The sequence below is a fragment of the Aegilops tauschii genome, chromosome 7, assembly GCF_002575655.3.
Source record: "Aegilops tauschii subsp. strangulata cultivar AL8/78 chromosome 7, Aet v6.0, whole genome shotgun sequence".
Lineage (NCBI taxonomy): Eukaryota > Viridiplantae > Streptophyta > Magnoliopsida > Poales > Poaceae > Aegilops > Aegilops tauschii.
In genome coordinates, this window is record NC_053041.3 from 98351235 (window position 1) to 98363056 (window position 11822).

Below are 11822 nucleotides of genomic sequence, written 5' to 3' on the forward strand. Positions count from 1 at the left end.
GATGGGCGCGGCAACGCGCGCCATCAATGATCTAGTATACACTTGTAATAGCACCAAGAACGAACAATGTGGCACTACAAACTGACAATTTGGCAGTAGAAAGTAACAATGTGGCACTAAAACAATGCAAACTACCACTACATTATGAACAATCTAGGCATGTGGGATGAACAAAGTAAGCATGCACTCTTGTTCATCCCCAAAACAATGGATTCTCATCGAATTCGGTCGAATCTAGTAGAATCCAGTAGAATCGGATCGAATCGGGTCAAATGTACGGGCCACAATCTAATCTAACACACTATGAACTACCCTAAGAACCCTAACTAAGATGCAGAGGGGGATTTGAGAGCTTATAGTGGGGGTTGCCGGTGTAGCGTACACCGGCCGTGGTGAAAACCCCGGCGGGAAGAGGGGTGCCGCCGCGCTGATGAAGAGGACCCGGCCATTCCCGGGGCCATGGCCGTGCACCTCGGCCTACGCCGGCTCGAAGATGACGCCAATGTCCTGGAGCTCCCCTCCCCTTGCACCGGACGCATAGGAGAAAACCTTCTTATGGGGTAAAAATACGCCCATAAGAGGGGCCTGCAAAGGACGGCGCCGGCGGGTATTGGATTGATATGTCTCCGTCGTATCTACTTTTCCTAACGCTTTTGCTCTTGTTTTGGACTCTTAGTTGCATGATTTGAATGAAACTACCCGGACTGATGTTGTTTTCAGCAGAACTACCATGGTGTTGTTTTTGTGCAGAAATAGAAGTTCTCGGAAGAAACTACCCGGACTTTTTGTAGAATTATTTTACAATAGATAAAAAATACTGGAGCCAAGAACCACCGGAGGGGGCCTGGGTGCCCACAAGACACCAGGGCGCGCCACCCCCTCCAGGCGCGCCTTGGTGGGTTGTGGGGCCCTCGGGGCTCCGTGGACCCTAATTCCAGCATTATAAATTCCTGTTTTTGGAGAAACAAAGAGGAGAGGAAGTTTCTATTGGGGAACGTAGCATGCAATTTTAAAAAAATTCCTACAATCATGCAAGATCTGTCTAGGAGATGCATAGCAACGAGAGGGCACTACAAAAAAAAGACACATCCGTGACATTTTGGGCCGAACGAAAAAAATTTCTGTCATACATATGACACTTCTATGACGATAATTGTGACAAAACCCGGTATCATCATAGATATGGTGGGCTCCTACTTCTATGACAAAAAATCATGACAGAAAATGGGCTTTTCGTCTTGGGCGGGCCGGAGACGCAGCTGCATGACATTCTTTGGGCCGTCCATGACGGAAAAAACCGTGGTAGAAGCGAGGGCGAGGAAAATTTTGGGGAGTTCCCGGTTAAGGTGGGAGGTGGGGGGCCAAGCGATGCGCGTTTCTCTCGTACACGTACGCGCGTGTGTGCGAGGCGTTGACTCTAACTGAACCCGAGCGAGGCGTTGGGCTCTAACTTAACCTGAGCGATTGCACTGCACGCTACGTGTTACTGAACCCGAGCGATCGATCGATGGCTGTTAACTGAACCCGATCGAGCGATCCTTCGCTACTGCTGCTAATTGAAGCCGATCGATGCTGCCTCTGGGATGAACAGTGAGCTTTGCGGGGTGAGGGGGGGGGGGGGGGGTTGGATGAACAATGAGCGGTGGCGTTGCCTCTGGATGAATAGGACCCTGTGGTGTGGAGGGCTGGATGAACAGTAAACGGTGGAGGGGTGCCCGTGGAGGGGTGGTTGAACAGGACCCCGTGGTGTGGAGGGCTGGATGAACAGTAAATGGTGGAGGGGTGCCCGTGGAGGGGTGGTTGAACAGTAGCCGATGGAGTAGCGCGCGGTGGAGGCTGGATGAACAGGAGCCCGTGGAGGCTGGAGGAGGTCGACGGTGGAGATGAACAGTGTCCCGTGGAGTCCCGTTTTGCGGTACGCCACACCCCTCCCGATGAACAGGACCCCCGTTTAGACCGTAGGAGGTCCGTTTCGTCCGTTTTGCGGTACGCCACACCCCTCCCGATCAACAGGACCCCCGTTTCGACCGTAGGAGGTCTGTTTCGTCCGTTTTGCGATACGTCACACCCCTCCCGATCAACAGGACCCCCGTTTCGACCGTAGGAGGTCCGTTTCGTCCATTTTGCGGTACGCCAGACCCCTCCCGATGAACAGGATCCCGTTTCGAACGTGGCCGGTCGAACACAAGGCCGTTTCCTCCGTTCTGCAGTACGCCAGGCCTCGTTTCCATCGCCTGTTCCGTCCAAGCCCTCCCGATGAACACGACCAAGCATTCCGTTCCGACCCAGCCGGTTGGCTCCCACGCGTTCTGTTGCCTCCCGATGAACACGACGCATTCCGTTGCCTCCCATGAACACGACGCATTCCGTTGCCTCCCCATGAACACGACGTTGTTTCTCCTTTCCGACCCAGCCATGTCAACGAGCCCTCGCCGTACGTATGCGCGAGTAGGCGTTCGAGACCCCGTCCGTATGTACACATACGTGGCCGTATTTTCTTTCTTGCACCCTGGCCGCTGTACGTACGTGTACATGCTACGTGCGCGCCTCTACTACGACACGTGCGCGCCTCTACATCCACCAGTATATATGTACGTACACGTTCGCGACCAGAATGACAACGCTACGTACGCTTCGACCAGGTGGGTCCCGACTGTCAGGCACTTCCTTGCTTGCGAAGATGTAGCTGGTGGGTCCCAGCAGTCAGGGGGGCGAATTGTTTTGTTTTTTTTGCCCGGACGCACTTCCTTGCGTGCGAAGGTGTAGCTGGTGGGTCCCAGCTGTCAGGGGGGAAACGTTTTTTTTCACAAAATACGGTGGCTCGTCCGGTGGGTCCCCACTGTCAGGTGGAGGAATAATTATTTTGCGCGTAATAAGGAGGCACTTCCTTGCTGCGGCCGTGGACCCAGCTGTCAGCATCTCCACGCACAGTACTCTTCTGATGGAAGTCGGTCGTTGACCACATTGACCACGCCGCGCCGAGAGCACCACGGCGGTGGACGACGGCGAGGCCTAGGAAGGGGACGACACGGAGGCATGGAAGACTCGGCAGTTGTTTCCCACGAGGAGGGGAGTACGACTGTACGAGGGTTTACTGGTTCGTCTGCCGTCGCCGGAGAATAACAGCAGGTGTGGGTGAGTAGAGGGATGGCTAGGCCAGCGATGGGAGTACGGTGGGGCGGTGAGGCCTGCGCGGCAACACAGCCGGCCGCGGGGAGGAGGGAGCAGGCAGTCCCGCCGACGCTTGTTTGAGCGGCTGGAGCAGGAAGAGCAGAGATTGAAGAAGCACGACGGCCGTTGGATGGACATCCAACAGTCAGTGCTTGTGCGTCAACCTTTTTTTAGGAAAGCCTCAAATCTGTGAAAAACAGCATACAGCCCATCTGCCATTATTTCTAATAATTTACAGCCCATTTGCTAATTCTTAAGGTTTTTTTGAGCCCATATTCTTTTTGTTAGCATTACAGCCCATATTGTGGCCACGGTTAAAAAATTATACAAAATTTTGTATATTTCGGTGCGGTCCGAATTGTTTTTAGTCCCGAAATTTTGACTCGCATTCAAACTGATTTAAAAAATAAATGTATGTCAATATAAAATCCAGCAAATTCTCCACGCATAAAAATTAATGTAATTTAAAATCTTGAAATGAAAAAAAGATATTTGAAACTAATTGCCGGTTTGATGTGTTTTAAAAATGTACAGCCCATTTCTCATTACTGATGGGCCATTTTCTTGGCCAGCCGAATGAAAGCTCTCCTCGTCTTGAAAGATTTGCAGCCCAACAAGCCTGACAAAGCGACTTACTTGGCAAATCGCAAAAAAACTGGGTTGTGGCCGTGGACCCAGCTGTCAGCCTCTCCACGTAAAGTACTCTTCCGATGGAAGTCGTTCCTTGACCACGTTGACCACGCCGCGCGGAGAGCACCACGGCGGTGGACGACGGCGAGGCCTAGGAAGGGGACGACGCGGAGCCGGGGAAGACGCGGTAGTGGAAGCCCGCGCGGAGAGTTGTACGAGGGTTCACTGGTTCGGCTGCGGTGTGAGGCTGCCGTCGCCGCAGGGCCTGGCCAGCGGTGGGAATAGGAGGGGGCGGTGAGGCCTCTGCGGCAGCACAGCCGGCCACGGGAGGCAGGAGCATGCGGCACGACCGGCGCTGCTTTGGGCGGCTGGAGCAAGAAGACCAGAGGTTGAAGTAGCACTACGGCCGTTGGATGGACATCGTACGGTCACTGGAGCTAGAATCGTTCATATTGACTAAGTTGATAAAGCCCTTCGTCCCCGTCAACTTAGTAGGCCCACAAGTTAGCCTCCCACCAAGGTGGGTCCCAGCTAGCCGGGGGAGTATTCATTTTTTTGTGCGTAATAAGGAGGCACTTCCGGTGGGTCCGAGCTGACGGCGGGGGGAACGTTTTTTTCACGAAATACGGTGGCCCGTCCGGTGGGTCCCAGCTGTCAGGGGGAAACGATTTTTTTCGCAAAATACTGGTGGCCCGTCCGGTGGGTCCCCGCTGTCAGGTGGAGGAATAATTATTTTCCACGTAATAAGGAGGCACTTCCTTGCGGCTGCCGTGGACCCAGCTGTCAGCCTCTTCACGTACAGTACTCTTCTGATGGAAGTCGGTCGTTGACTACATTGACCACGCCGCGCCGAGACCACCACGGCGGTGGACGACGACGAGGCCTAGGAAGGGGGCGACGCGGAGCCGGGCAAGACGCGGCAGTGGATGCCCACGCGGAGAGGAGTACGAGCATTCACTGGTTCGGCTGCGGTGTGAGGCTGTCGTCGCCGCAGAATAACAGGGGGTGTGGGTGAGTGGAGGGATGGCCTGGCCAACGGTGGGAGTAGTAGGGGGCGGTGAGGCCTCCGCAGCAGCACAACCGGCCACGGGAGGCAGGAGCAGGCGGCACGACTGGCGCTGCTTTGGGCGGCTGGAGCAAGAAGACTAGAGGTTGAAGAAGCACGACGGCCGTTGGATGGACATCGTACGGTCACTGTAGCTAGAATCATTTATATTGACTAAGTTGACAAAGCCCTTGGTACGTCAACTTTTTTTTTGAATGCATGCAGACCAGCTTAGTAGGCCCACAGGTCAGCTTCCGAAACGGTGCGCCCCAGATGTCAGGGGGAGGAATCATTTTTTGGGCGGGTGAAGCTAGAATATCCGAGATTGAAGAAGAAGCACGGCATCCGTTGGATGGACATCCAACGGCCACTGCTGCTAGAACCGTGTGTTGACTATCAGTTGACAAAGCCTTGCATACGCGTCAACTCTGGTTTTTTTAGGGGACGCGTCAACTTAGTAAGGCCAAAAGTGTGTGGCAGAGAACTTATAGCCCATTTGAGATTTGTAAGAATGTGTAGCCCATTTTTGAATTCTAATGGAATTTACAGTTTGTTAAAAGTACAGCCCATTTCAACCAACCGTTCAAAACAGAATTCAATAAAATTTCCCACATTTTGATGGGATCCGAAATATTTTTATCCTGAAATTTCTAGTCAGATTAAATACAATTTCAATATAAATTTATATTACGTAAAAATCCAACGAAACATTGCGCTCGCAACAATTAATGAAATTAAAATTGTCAATATCCAAAAATAATATTTTATAAAGTAATCACGTGTTTGGTGCATTTTTCATAGTTACTGCCCAGTTTTTATAATTACATCCCATTTATTATTTCTTAAAGCCCATTTTCTTGTTAAGCCTAATGCATCCCTCCTAGGAAAGATTTGCAGCCCAGCGGGGTGGAGAATAACAACTTGACCTTGCCTGGGTATTCCTAAAAAAAAGTATAGCTGGGCTAGCCATTTTCAGCTTGTGAAAAATTAATATCTAGGCTGGATATCTGGCCTGGGCTAGACGGGCCACAGCTCGCCCAGTTAATACCTGCAGCGATGTTTTCGTTGTTGTTCAGAGGAGAAAAATTAATATCTGGGCTAAACATCGAAAAACTCTGCAGTGCTCACACCTCAAAAACACAAATACTGCTCGAGCTGCTTGGTCCCAGCTGTCGGCCGCTTCTTGTGCAATTCTCTCGTTTATTGACTACTACATAGGTTGACAATGGTGTGGGACCGTGATGTCAGGAAACCAGGAGGAAGAAAAATAAGGAGGCACTTGCGTACGTGAGGCTATGGACCTGGTGGGTCCCCATTGTCATCCTCTCCAAGTAAAGTCATCTCCTCGCCCGCGCGCGCTTACCGCCCGAAACAGTCAGCGCCGCCCGCCCCGCTTCCCGGTGCAGGCGATTGCTCCGCCTTCAAAGGACACAAGTGTCGTCCGTCCGTCCATCTGCTGCCCACATTAATGATACGCGGTTGCTGAGGCGGCTACTCCGGCGCCACACGTCCGTCCCTCCGCCCGCCCACCATTGCTATATAAACTGCTGCGCCGGCCATAGCCGTAGTCATCCGCATCAGTTCCCTTTCTCCTGTCCACACCACTACTGCCCACCATGGCTTCCTCGCGCTCCAGCGCTCTTCGGGACGGGCGGACGACGGACCACAAGGAGATGGCAGCCATTGCTGCCGACCGGCTGGCCGGCAGGCAGCTGGAGGACAACGACATCCCAATGGAGAACATGGTAGTCGACGATCCGGCGCCAACCCCCTCCTCCGCGCCATCCTCGCCGGTGCATTGCACCATGACCATCGGCGAGGCCCGTGCCCAATATATGGACAGGGTGAGGCAGATGCGTGAGGAGCAGTTCTGAGAGGCGCAGGCCGACGCCGCCTACAACCACCATCTCCTCCAGGAGCACCTGCAGGCGGAGGAGCAGATCGCCGCGGAGCGGGCGGAGTAGGAGGCGCTGCTCGACTCGTACCGCTCCGCCCGCAAGGGCCGCCTCGAGCGCTGGCGGTACCGCATGCGGGTGGCGGAGGCTGCGGCCGCCTACAAAGAGGCTAGCAAAGACGGCGATGAAGCGGGCGAGGCGCTGTTTGGCGAGACCGAGGACGAGGCAGAGGACAATGCCGGCTCCGACGAGTCCCCGCTCCGCTGGCGTCGACGAGGCCCTGCTCCGCCGAGGCCCCGCGGCACCAACAACGAGGCAGAGGACACCGCGGCTCCGCCGAGGCCCCGCCCCGCCAACAACGAGGCAGAGGACATCGCCGGCTCAGCCGAGGCCCCACCCTACCGGCAACGTGGGGGAGGATTTCCACCGCTCCGCTGAGGCGCCGCCCGCCGGCAACGAGACAGAGGACATCGCCGGCTCCGCCGAGGCCCCGCCCCGCTGCCAACGAGGCAACGTCACACAGAAAACGAGGAAGAGTAGAACACAGTAGGTCGCCGCCGCTCGGGTCCAAGTAAGGCCACCGCTGCTACCCTCCGGTTGAAGCCAAGCTAGGCGGGTTGACCATTGACGGCCGGTTAGCTTCTTGGCGGCGACGTGGAGTCGGAGAGCTGCGCTGGAGAAGAACGCTGCTTCTACTTAACTACTAGTGTAGTTGGCTGACTGACACGTGGGCCCAACAGGCCACATGTCAGTTACGCGACTGCACCTGCAGTTAAGTCACTGAAGCTTCTGTTCGACTCAGCGGGACATAGGTGGGTAGCTTCGGTTAATTAATTATACCTCCAGCACACCCCTTTTTAGTTGAAGAATGTATGAAATGTAATGAAATCCAGCATGTATATATGAAATCCGACCGTGTAGTTCGAATTCCTGTATCACTGGCATTGGATGAACATGCAAAACAATACGTACTAGCATTATTCCCAGGGTGATCACCTCGTTTGCAGCAGTTTCACATGTACTCCCTCCGGTCCTTTCTAGTCTGCATACAAGTTTTGTCTGCAGTCAAAGTATCTCTACATTGACCAATCTTATACAAAAAAGTATGCACTTTCACAATGTGCGAAGTAAAAAGGAACAAAAGGAGTACAAAGAGTTTGAGCAGCTTTTTAGCGTTTCTGTACATTGCAATCAAACACACAGGCCTGGCAATTCATAGAGAACATTCAAAACAATCGATGATTATGCATCTCAGCTACTCACATGTCAGAGGCAATATTTAATTCACAACTAAAGAATAAAGAAAAAATTGATCGACGCTGCTGACAGCAAAGGGCATCCCATTCGAAAATATCAAACGCATGTCTTGCTAAAATCAATGAGCAAAATTTGACAAGGTTGTCCCATTCCAAAATATCAAATGCCTACGATTGTGGAATGGGCAGGGTTTGCCATCAGTTTGGACATTGACATGGCACCTCGTGCTAAATAAACCAACTGTTCTTTTTGTGCAGTTCCACCAAAATCAACCAAATTCGTGTGTAGCTTGTATGATTTCGCCCTTATATGTTGCAACGCCTTGAACTTATCGGCACCTCCTTTCTTGTGGTGGAAATGAATGATTCGATGTATTCATGAACATTTTGTGCAGTTCCCATTGAAATCAAGCTGAGCACCCCTGTTTGCACAAATACAAAAAAGTGATTAGTATAAAGCAAACTGTACTATGAATTGACAGTTTCAACAGGCACATACATGGTCCATGTAGAGCACACTTTTAGAAAAATGGAACTCACCAGAAAGAATCCTAGAACAACATTGTACTCGCGCATCACAGCAAAAAAATGGAGATTTGTCAGTCCTTCCGAGCTGAAGTTAGTTTGGTCTTGTGGGGAGTAATGTAACCATCCTTCAACTGCTCCTTCTGATGAGAAGATAGACAGGGCTTCTTCATCCTGGCATAATCGGAACTAGTCACTTCACGTACTCCATATTCTTCTTCAGAGGAAGATGATCCTGTTGTGCAAAGACAAGAGGACTACTAAATGCTAGCATCCCTGTTTGCTCGAAAAAAAGGAAAGTAAATATTTAAAACAGCACAGATGAAGCACTTCTCAAGGACAATACCACTTTTTCATGACAGTATCTAAACAGTAGCACAACACCAATAGAGATGACAAAGCTCAATCATATGGATGAAATCAGTGGGCGAGTACCAACCTTTGTCAGGAGGCTTATTGTGTAGAGCATATAGATGAAGCACTTATCCGGAACCATCTGTTGCTATCTACGGTGGTGGCCAAGCTTACTATATACTCCTCGATTAGTTTAATGTTTCCAACATCTTCTTGTGCAGTTCCACTAAAATATATGGTATCTTCAAAGAAGATCCCTGTTTGCACAAGTAGAGATAATTACATATTACATTAAGAGTGGCATCAAATCAGTGGCAAAACAATTGCTCGTTCCAGCCATAGCAATAAATTAAGATGCAAAACTATATCATTACGTGTGTCATCACAGTTCCAGTGCTTCATTACAGCACCGGGAGTTGATTTTTTTTCTTCCGCTTGTTCTTCCCCTTCATCACTTGGTTCAATAACAGACAAGCTTCGCCTTCAATGTAAGATTTGGCATGTCAATTAGGGAGCACAAGTATAGTACTAAACTTAATTTTCTGATGAAAGTGGCAAAATACAGGCCAACAGTTTTGAAATATCCTTATCTGACCTCAATGGGATATTACGGTGCACATACAGATTGGAAGTCTTGTCTCCATTTGTGCAGTTCACTAAAATCAAGCAACATTATCGTACAAGTAGCACAACATATGAAAGCACACTGCAGAATCATGTGAAAGAAGGCTAGTACTGACCTCTCATGATGCGGAATTCAAACAACTCACAAGAAGAAGATCTGAACCAAATTCGCCTTAACGGATAGGAAGTAAGATCTCCTCTTGTGCAGTTCCACTAAGATCAAGCAATCAAGCAACGTTGTCGGTGTGACATTTTGGTTGAACTGCACAAAACACTCTTAAAACAAAAGTGTTTTGTGAAGTGCAACAAAAGGTCACAATTGCAACGAGGTGAAGTAGATAACCCTGTTTACACAGAGGTGCAAAGGAAACAATTAGTGGTCAATAACGATGGATGACATAGAAGCCAACAAAAAGAAGCAACAAAGAACAAACAACCAAGGAGCATATTTGTGTTGGTCCCAGTTTTGTTATCTTTAGACACCTTTCCCTATGTGAGCGCAGCAAATCTAGTCCTTCTCAAACTCTACAGCCTTGTCCCTTCCTTTCCTTTTTGAACTAGTACTTTCGCCCCTTCCTTTCCTCTTTGAACCACGTCCTAGATTTATGCGATACAACTTTCCCCACTACTTTCCCCCATTCCTTTCCTCTTTGAACCACGTCCTAGATTCATGCTATACAACTTTCCCCTTCATTTCCTCTTTGAACCACGTCCTAGATTCTTGCTATATACAACTTTTCCCACTACTTTCCCCCACTCCTTTCCTCTTTGAACCACGTCCTAGATTCATGGTATACATGCAGCTAGAGCAATGCATGTGGAGTAAGTAAATTATACCTTAAGGTTCTTGGGGCGTGGTCCGGTGGGCGACGGGACGGCGGCGAAGAAGAAGGGGTCGGAGGCCCTCTCGCGCCGCCGCTGGGTGGAAAGTGAACAGCTGCGCCGGTAGTCCTCGCCGACGGCGACAGCGTTAAGCCTCCTTCCCTTCCCGGCGGACGGATCCCGCCGGCTCTTTGAGCAGCAGTGAGGGGAGAGAGAGGCCAACGAAGTCTTGTTTAGATCTGGAGAGGGCGAGAGAGTGTGGAGAGAGCAACTACAAGCGCTGAGGCTCCAGCGGGAGAGGGCGAGAGAGTGTGAAGAGAGCAACTACAAGCGCTGAGGCTCCAGCGTGTATATATATACTGGAGAGAGAGTGTGAAGCGTGCAAACCCTAGAAAACATTTTGACCAGTCAAAGAATCCTCCTGGCACAAATTATGCTCAAGTGTAGTTATCGAACCCGAGACCTCAAGTTTGATGAGCGAACAGGCTAACCAGCTACACAACCCTCCCGTTATGTTCAACGTGAGGGAAATAACCTTTTATACATTCCTGCATTCGTGTGACAAGCATGCCGTGTTTTTTGTGTGTGTGGGAGTCATTGGGATTTCAATCATAATCGTGTCATGTGGCTTTGGTGGTAAGACTATCCACAGTGGTGCAGAAATAATGCAGCCTTAGTCACCTTACCTCTCTCCACGTAATACGTTGGGTCCCACCAGTCAGAGGGTGAAACAAACAAATTAATAAGAAAAATTAAAAGCGTTAGCGGTGTATCTTACCTCACACATCTCGCTACTGCTCGGGAACACTGTCCAATTGATCCCTCTGTTCGCTCACGTACTATTTTAAGTGAATCCTTATTATAACATGCACACAAATTTTGGGCACTTGTATTCGACTTAAGTCAGTGTGCCACTGTATCTCGTATACTTACTACTCCCTCCGTCTAGGTGTAATAAGTCACGTTAGAAGGTGCAACGGGACCAACGTGCGTGCGTGTGCGTGTGTGTGTGTGTGTGTGTGTGTGTTTAACAGCATGTGTGTGTTAGAGAGAGCGACAGATCGACCTACTCCTACAGAGAGATGTTGTGTAGTGTACGATTTTAGCCGCGAGAGTCGGTGCATCCTCTCATTTCCGGGCGTGTCCGGTAGGGACATGCGGACAGCTGCCATGCCCGCTCCTGACCAGCCTGGCCCACCCAAAGCCCCTCCATCGCCCGCGCGCGCTTCCCGCCCGAAACGGTCAGCGCCGCTCCAAAGAATCGGTGCCGCATTCATGCCCGGGCAGAGCGGACGCGACCTCTCACTGGCGCAAGAGTGATGGTTGCTTCGTCCGGCCAACTTACTGCTGGGTCTATGTGATTTGACGGCTCATTGGTCTTTATTACTGAGGTGGTAGGACTTCTGGATGTCCCACGCTTTCGGCGAAAGGAGGTACTACTACTAGATTACAATTTTCTCCATTCTTACAGCAGAGGCGTGCAAGAGCAGTGAAAACACG